Source organism: Ammospiza nelsoni, chromosome 34 (genome assembly GCF_027579445.1).
Source record: "Ammospiza nelsoni isolate bAmmNel1 chromosome 34, bAmmNel1.pri, whole genome shotgun sequence".
NCBI classification, from domain to species: domain Eukaryota; kingdom Metazoa; phylum Chordata; class Aves; order Passeriformes; family Passerellidae; genus Ammospiza; species Ammospiza nelsoni.
This window is the reverse complement of record NC_080666.1, coordinates 1,373,018-1,381,697: the sequence shown is the minus strand read 5'-3', so window position 1 is coordinate 1,381,697 and position 8,680 is coordinate 1,373,018. Positions and strand designations below refer to the sequence as shown.

Genomic DNA, 8,680 nt, shown 5'->3' with positions numbered 1-8,680 from the left:
AAGCCATAAGGAAACCAGCCTCTCATTGACACAGTCTTTGGCCACATGGAAGGTGGAGAGAAACAAAATGAGAAATGGCACAAAGAACGACATGTCCTTGTGGACCACATGAAAACAGTAAAAGAAAAGAAAAAACTCACAACCAAACAAACAAAAGGTGTCAAAGGTGACTTTCATTACAAATGATTGGCAGAAACTGGCAAGCAGTTTAATATTTCTGAAAGCATCCAGTCATCAGTCTCCACACTGCAGCCTTGAGCTCCCGGTTCCTCAGGCTGTAGATGAGGGGATTCAGGGCTGGAGGCACCACTGAGTACAGAACTGACAGGGCCAGATCCAGGGATGGGGAGGACATGGAGAGAGGCTTCAGGTAAGTTAATGTACCAGTGCTGAGGAACAGGGAGACCACAGGTGAGGGAGGCAGGTGGAAAAGGCTTTGTGCCGTCCCTGCTCAGATGGGATCCTCAGCACAGCCCTGAAGATCTGCACATAGAAGAAAACAATGAACACAAAACAGCCAAACACCAAACAACCGCTAACAGCAAGAAGACCAAATTCCCTGAGGTAGGATTTGGAGCAGGAGAGCTTGAGGATCTGTGGGATTTCACAGAAGAACTGGCCCAGGGCATTGCCATGGCACAGGGGCAGGGAAAATGTATTGGCTGTGTGCAGCAGTGAATAGAGAAAGGCACTGGCCCAGGCAGCTGCTGCCATGTGGGCACAAGCTCTGCTGCCCAGGAGGGTTCCGTAGTGCAGGGGTTTACAGATGGACACGTAGCGGTCGTAGCACATGATGGTCAGAAGGGAAAGCTCTGATCCAATGAAGAACATAAAGAAAAAGAGCTGAGCAGCACATCCAGTGTAGGAGATGTCCCTGGTGTCCCAGAGGGAATTGTGCATGGCTTTGGGGACAGTGGTGCAGATGGAGCCCAGGTCGCTGAGGGCCAGGTTGAGCAGGAAGAAGAACATGGGCGTGTGCAGGTGGTGGCCGTAGGCTACGGTGCTGATGATGAGGCCGTTGCCCAGGAGGGCAGCCAGGGAGATGCCCAGCAAGAGGCAGAAGTGCAGGAGCTGCAGCTGCTGTGTGTCTGCCAATGCCAGCAGGAGGAAGTGCCTGATGGAGCTGCTGTTGGACATTTGCTGTGCCTTGGCATGGGGATCTGTAGAAAAGTAACCATGGAATAGTTGGGTTTAGGAGAGGACTTGAAATATCCCAGCACAGCCTGGGGGCACTTTTCCCCCACTGCCTGCCCAGGGCTCTGCTGCCTGGAGCTGTCCCTGCCAGCAGCTGCTTCCCTGTGCCCAGGGCTGGGCCCTGCCAGTGCTGCCAGAGCCCAGCCCAGCCCTGGGGGCTGAGCTCTGCCCTGCAGACCCCTCCCAGCTCTGGCACTGCCTAGGGGCAGCTCTGGCTCTGCAGGCTCTGATGGCAACATCAGAGCAACCCTGAGGAATCTGGAAAAACGACACTGATGCTGCCTTTGATGTCCTGTGCTAATTGCTGTTGCTGCCTGATTTATTCAGATCACAGAGAATTTAATTTTACAACCTTAACTGAGTGATGAATATCTATGTGCAATTTCCAACCCAAACCAGTTGAATAAAAAAAGCAGGATTTTCCCTTTTCTGCAGCCCCTGCTTCACTATGCTCCCGGTAAAATCTACTTGGAAATATTCTACAGTCAAATGCCCTGCTGGGAGCAGTCCTGAACATTGCAGCATCCTCACCACACAAGGAGAACACTTCCAACCCTTACCAGCTGTCTCCTCCCTCCCAGATCTTGTCCCCCAGTGCTGGGAGCAGCTGCCAGGGCTGGCTGAGAGCTGTCCCTGGCAGGCAGCAGAGTCCCTGCCCCAGCACAGTGCCCTGGGCTGCAGGACCCTGCTCTGCAGGACAGCCCTGGGCACCCCTGGCTGCTCTGCACAAGAGACAATCAGAGAATGAACTCACAGGGTCTGTAGGCATTGGGATGTTCCAGCTTTAGGAGATGGCTCCAGGAGCTGCAGCTGCATTGTCCTGCAGCCAGAGGTTCCTGTGCCAAGGGCTGGCAGTGATTCTGCCCCAAGCACTTCTCAGTACCTTCCCAGCCCTGACTGATTGAAGCTCTCTGTGCCTCTGTGCTGGGCCCGGGGTGGCTGCAGGCAGTGCCCCAGTCCTGCTGGGCTGGCAGAAGAGCTGCTCATCAAGAGAAATGTGCTTTTGAAGCTCTTCTTGGTTACCAGTAGCTGCCTCTGTGCCAGGAGCCCAGCCCAGCTCAGCAGCACAGACACAGCACTAGGACATTAATGAGCCTCTGGGGCTTTGTGCTCAGGCCTTGAACATCATTCCCTGAGAGGGAGCTGAAGAAACCTCTCCAGAACTCCAATCAGAATCCAACTCCAGAGTTTCTTGGACTTTTAATGGGTTCCACTGAGGAACACAACTGAGAAAGTGTCCCCAGGCCCCAGGCAGAGCAGAGAACTGGAGGCAGTGATGACAGGTGGGGACAAAGAGAAACCAAGTCTTGGTGCCCTGGAGCACAGCAGCAGGGTCTGTGCCACCAAGGGCTGTGAGGAGACACCTTGTCCTGAGGCCCTGGGGCCTCCTGGCACAGCCCCAGCCAGGCTGGGCACTGTCAGCCCCTTGTTCTGCCCTCAGCATCCCCCCCTAGCCCACATCCCAGTGGCCTCAAGGATCTGCTGGAAGGAGTCCCTGGGGAGCCTTGGTCAGGAATGGCCCTGGGGGCTCCTGAATGCTCCCTGTAGGGACTGCAGGTTTTTGAAAGGTCTTTGGGTTTGGCTTTTGCCTTGGAGTCTCTGAGAGGTTTGTGCAATCATGGCCTCCAATTATCTGCTTTAATTAGTCCCTGGAGAGGCTTTGTCAGTAACAACACTCATTGGGGCTCATTAGTACTTCAGCTTACTTCAGTTATTTTAAGGTACTTGGTGTTTCCCTTTTGATACAGACTCTGTGAGAGGTTTGTGCAATCATGGCCCCAATTCTCTGCTTTAACGAGTCCCTGGAGAGCTTTGCACTGACACACAGTGGGGCTCATTAATGGCTTTAGATACTTAAGGTTTTAAAGGTACTTTATGGATTTAGATATACTTTTAGGTACTTTTAAGGAATTTCCTTCCAAAATTGAGTGTCTGAGAGGTTTTTGTGCCATCCTGACCTGCAGTTCTCTCCTCCAAGGAGTCCATGAGGAGCCTGTGTTGGGTATCTTCCCCCTTTCTGTTTCACAACAAAGACAAAACTGAAAGAATTTTGTAAGACTTTCTAAAAGCATCTAAACAAACATGAGACAATTAACAATACAACAACAACTAGGAAAATTAAATGTCCTGTTTTAGATAGACATCATCCAACCCTTTTGTCCCTTGGATTGGAAGAGTTCATTGACCCAGTCTTTGTTTTCCACTTGAAGCTTCTTGAACTCTTCATTCAGTACTTGAATGCTCTTGGGGATTGACTCCCTGTGGCTGGAGGGGTTCATGCAACACATGCCCTCAGAGTCTACACAGCCATGCCCATGTGCCCAGAATAAAAATTCTATTGCTGTTCTGCACGGTGGCATGTCTGATGGACTCTATGTCTGAGAGCAGGCCACTCAGTGTGAGGGAGTAGCATTGGTTTGCTTACTTGACAGGCACCCAAGATGGTCTGATTGTCCTAAAGCTTTAGCTGCAGCCACCCAAGGTAGTCCACATTGGGGGTACTATGATGTGAGACCTGGATTAAAGCTTGCAAAGCCATCTCTTTGATATCATCCAATACTTCTCTGGGGACACCTGCTGCTTGATCATCTAGTCGGCTTTGCTGTCCTTCTCCAGCTAGATGGCTGATTGTCAATTCCGCTCTTGCCTCATTATTAGCAAAGTCTGCTATTAATTGATTTAGTAAACACTTCCATCCCCCTTCCCACAGGTTGTATTCTGTAGGAGACAACAACGTGGTGCTAATACATTTTAAATCATAGGGAGTTATGATGTGCTGTAAACATGGCCCTCATTAGGCCATTAAAACAAATGAAGTCCTTCCTATGGTCTTTAGCTGCCCTACAAAGATCCTTGATTTCCCTGTAAACCAATGGCTGATACCTGGGATTCTGCCCCTTCTTTCATAACATACAGGGGCAATGAGGGGTTTCGAGACTATTTGCCAGGGTCCTTCCTTAATTGCTTCTTTTCGAATCATTTCCTAGGGGCCTTCTGGGGTTGAGGGGAAAGGTGGCTCTGGGGAATCCAAACTGTCTTCCGGGGAGGAAGAATACCTTGTAGGAGAAACATTCTGATTAGAAATAGTGTGACAGTTGGGCTTAGTATCTTTGACCATGGGGTTATATTATTGCTGAAGGGTGAGGCAAAGGGTACTGCCATTTTGTCAGGTGTTGGGGAGGAAGGGTCTTGATTTACGATGGCAGACTTCCAGGGTAGAGTTCTGGAGGCACTGCTCAGGGTGGAGGTGGAATGATTGACAGTAGGGACATGAGCCACAGTTGTGGGGAAGGAGTCTGGAGGTTCATTCAGGGCAGAAGAGAAGGCTGTAGTAGCAGGAAGTGGAGGAGCCAAGATGGAGGGAGGATGATCCGGCTCCCAAGCCATATTCAGGCTCCTTCCATCTTGAGTCTCCAGGGCATGATGCTCCAAGACTGCGTAGCCATTGCCATCTTGGACCATTGTGGAAGGTCTGAGAAAGGCATGTTTGAGGGGAGGTCCTGAGTTAGGAGTGACCAATGGATTGAGTTTTTGAGACACTGCTTGCTGGTGAAGGATCTCAAGGATGCTATGGAAGATGGGGAGCATGTGAGCTGCAATGGGCTCCCTTTGGATTGAAAGCTTGTACAGTTTAAGTCCCACTGAGTCCTAAAATTCAGTGGTATGGATTTCATCAGCAGAGGCATCTGGAAAATTTTTAATGATCCACCTCATGAATGATTTTAATTTGTTCTTTGAAAATATTTTGTCACGATCTCTTAGAATTAACTTAAAGCATCCATATATGCTTCTTTCTACTTTGGACATCTGGCTGCCCATTTTTCTCCTTCTCCACCTTAGGGGCAACAGCCACCAGAACACACCAAATAAATAATTGGACTTGGGTGCATATTGTAAAAACACAGTGGCAAAATGGGCAGTAAATGTCTTGCAGTTCCCCAAACCCACCTGCAATCCTATACAGGTGAAACCGTTTTTGCCCCTGCCGATCCCGGGCCGAGGTCCCTCGAAGAAACAATGAGTCCGCCAGGCCTGCACAATCCAAAATCCTGGGGAGCACTGGCCTATCCATCAGCTAACCCCAGCTCACGTGACTGACACAAGGAGGCCTGAATGTCATGGTGCCTGTTCGGGTGCCAAAGGTCACAATGAGGGTGGCTGCGACAAACCTCTCTGAGTCCCTGACTTCAGCAGGGCGAAGGTGGCAAAAATGAAAAGGAGTGGGTTCAATGGAGTTTCCCAAAAAGAACTTTAATTACAGGGTGAAAAACAATAAACATGGAGAAGTCGAGCACGGTACGATGGACAGTATCCTAAAACCTGAGACAAAGAGGAAGTCACAACATAGACACTTGGGACTAGAAAACTAGAACAATTGAAGAAACAAGTAACCAATAAACCAATACAGGAGTAGAACTTGGACAACTTAGCATAACAACACTAAAGGCTTATGGGAAAATTCTCAAGCTCACCCTAAGTAAATCAAATGATTCCTAGAACTAGAAACTCACGCCCAATTTTTCTGGGGTAAAATCTGTCTGACTCTGAGTTACAGCTGGGCTAACTCCCACACCGCTGCTTTGCACTGGCCCCTTGGGACCATGCGGCCGAACAGAGCCACAGTGCTATCCTTGGTTACACAAGGCTCTGCAGTGTCACAATGGCCCCTTCATTTCACAAGGCTCTAAAATGTCACATTGGTCTCCATAGGAAGGAAACCACATAGCCCGAATATTTCAGGAGCTGATGAACGGCAGCCATAAGCAGCCAAGGCAAGCCTGACCTGTCTGTCTTGGCAGGTTTGCTTGGAGCAACCCTTGGATATTTGAAATTACAAATGCGGAGTCCTAATTTAGAACATTTGTGCCTGGAAAAGAGGGATGATTTTTCCATTAAAAGTAAAGCACAGAGCCCTTTCCAGTGTTTGGAAAATAGATGACTGCTGCCACTCAGGAGTCAAAGACCAGCCAGACTTGTCTGTCCTGGCAGCTTTTGTCTGGCAGCAATCCTTGCATACACAGAAATTTGGAGGTGGAATCGTAATTTTGGCCATGGATGCCTGGAAAAAATGGACAGTTCTTTTCCATAAAAAGAAAAGCTCAGAGCCCCAATGTTTCAGGGGCAGATGGGAGTGGCCTTCAGCATTCCAAGGTCAGCCAGACCTGTCAGGTGACCCCTGGGAAGCCAAGGCAGCCACACCTATTTCATGTTCCCTTGGTTCCACAGGGCCCTGCAGTGTCACAATGGCTCCTTGCTTCCATGGTGCCCTCAGGTGTCATAATGGCCCCTTGGTTACACAAGTCCTTAAGGATCTTAATGGTACCTATGGTTCCACAAGGCCCCACAGTGCCATAATGGTCTATTGGTTCCGTGAAGTCCCACTGTGTCCAATGGCCCCTTGGTTCCATTGGGGCCCAGTAGTGCAACAATGATTCCCTTGGTTCCACAGCTTCCCATAGTGTCACAGTGGCCCCTTCCTTCCATGAGCCCCTGCAGGGTCACAATGGTCTCCCTGATTCCATGGGGCCTTGCAATGCCACAATGCTCTCCATGGATCCACAGTGCCCTGCAGGATAACAATGGCCCTTTGGCTCCACAAGGCCCTGAAATGCAGCAATAGCCTCTTGTTTCCACAAAGCCCTGCTGCTTCACACTGGGCCCTTGGGACCGTGAGGCCCAACTGGGCCAAATGTTCTTGGTTCGAAGAGAACAGAAAGATGTTCTTGGTTCCACGAGGCCCCAGAGTGTCACAGTGGCCCCTGGGATCCATGGTACCCTGTGGGGTCACAATGTTCCTCTTGGTTCCACAAGTCCCTAAGTGTCACCATGGCCCATTGGTTCCACAATGCTCCGCAGTGTCACAATGGTCTCCATAGGAAGGAAACAAGTGAGCCCCAGTGGTGCAGGGGCAGTCACCAGAGAAGCAGTCACCAGAGGTCAAGTTTAGCCCAGCTTGTGTCATCCTGTTTTTTTAAGATTTTCTAAGCCTTCTGATTTTGACATTCTTGTAGTGAACTTTCTCACACAATTTCTTTAAATAATTCATTTTTTCGCATTCCTTTTATGGAGGAGGAGAGAGTTGAAGTGCTGTTGGTTTGACCAGTATCATTGGAGAGGTGGCACTGTCACCCTCCAATCCGCTGTTACTTTTGGAAAACTATAAATGTTGGAGTCAGAATATAAACTTCACTTTTTTGCTTCACCTTGAGAACAGCAATGTGTGCTTCTGTTCTTTCCTGTCCTCTAGTGACATCAGGGGAGTGCCAAAGTGTACTGCAGCCTAGGCTGGGGCAGAGTCTAGATTGCTGGTGAGGTTTTATTGTCACCCCTCTTTGGTGCTTTGCCTGCTGTTCTTGTGGTGATGGCAACCTCTGTGGGTTTAGAGGAGGATTCCCTCATTTTGGATCTCTGGAGGGGGGGCCCTGCAGTGGAAACAGGTTTCTATTTCCTGGAATGATTTTGACCGATTGCTTCTATGTGTCCGAGAGTGAGGGCTCTTTTTGGACTCTGCAAAGCCGTTCTCCAAGGAGGAGTTGTCTCTTGTGAGGGTACACCTCATGGAGGCCCTCTTTGATGATTGCACCGTAGACGTGGGATCACTGCTGGTGCAGTGGAAAAAGTGTGAGGATCTCTGGCGGGGATCTGGTTCTTGTACCCCTCGGAGTTCCCAGTGGAGCCCTCCTGTCTTGGACATGGACGAGGGGAAGTTTGAGTTTCTGTGCAATGTGGAGCTCTCTCCCCACCCTGGGACGGTGTGCTGAGGGACGGGTCCAACATGGGGGATGGCAATTGTTCCCCAGGGGTGGATTTGGCTGTGCCAGGCTCCCTTGTGCCGCTCTGCAGTGATGCGGCTCCACAGGCTGCACCTCTCTTGGCACCCCTCCACTCCTCCATGTCGGGGACAGGGCCCCACGCCGGTCTCATCCTGTCTCAGGCATCTTTTCATTAAAATCCTTTCATTAGGATTTTTCCTCCTAAGCTGAGACCTTTGAGCAACAAAGTGTAAACAATGTTGATCTGCTGCTGTGCAATGCAACAGGTGGATCCGTGATAAGTCTGCTGTGGATGTTTGGATTTACTGACCACTCACGGCAGAGGTGCTCTTGCTCTCTGTGGCAAGGAGGATTGTGATTGCAAACCATGTGAGGTGTAATTGTAATGATGCTTGTAGGGGGGTCATAGTGGCTCTGCCTGGTTTTCCTACTGTCTCTTAGATGACGGAGGCCTGTGCGGACATCATCCCCTCGGTTGGAAGTTGGCTGCCGTGGCTGCCGCTGTGCAGCCAGTCTGGGCAGCACCGCAGGGCGGGCGGCCACAGCAGGGGAATGAGCAGGCTGGCAAGAAGCAGGGGAAGAAAGCACAGTAGTTCAGATTTCCCATGTTCTTATGTGGTCGGTGTGGTAGGTCGAATCTCATGTCCAATATCTGCAAGGAGACTGTTCATGTTAATGGCCAGGCTTTACTGGGCTCGGGAAACAAGAAGCAG

The 8,680-nt window shown here is 50.1% G+C and overlaps 1 pseudogene; it reads right to left on the bottom strand.

The window, feature by feature from the left end:
- Nucleotides 1-208: 208 nt before the first annotated feature.
- Nucleotides 209-1,152, bottom strand: LOC132086013 (olfactory receptor 14A16-like; annotated as a pseudogene).
- Between the last annotated feature and the right edge of the window lie 7,528 nt (nucleotides 1,153-8,680).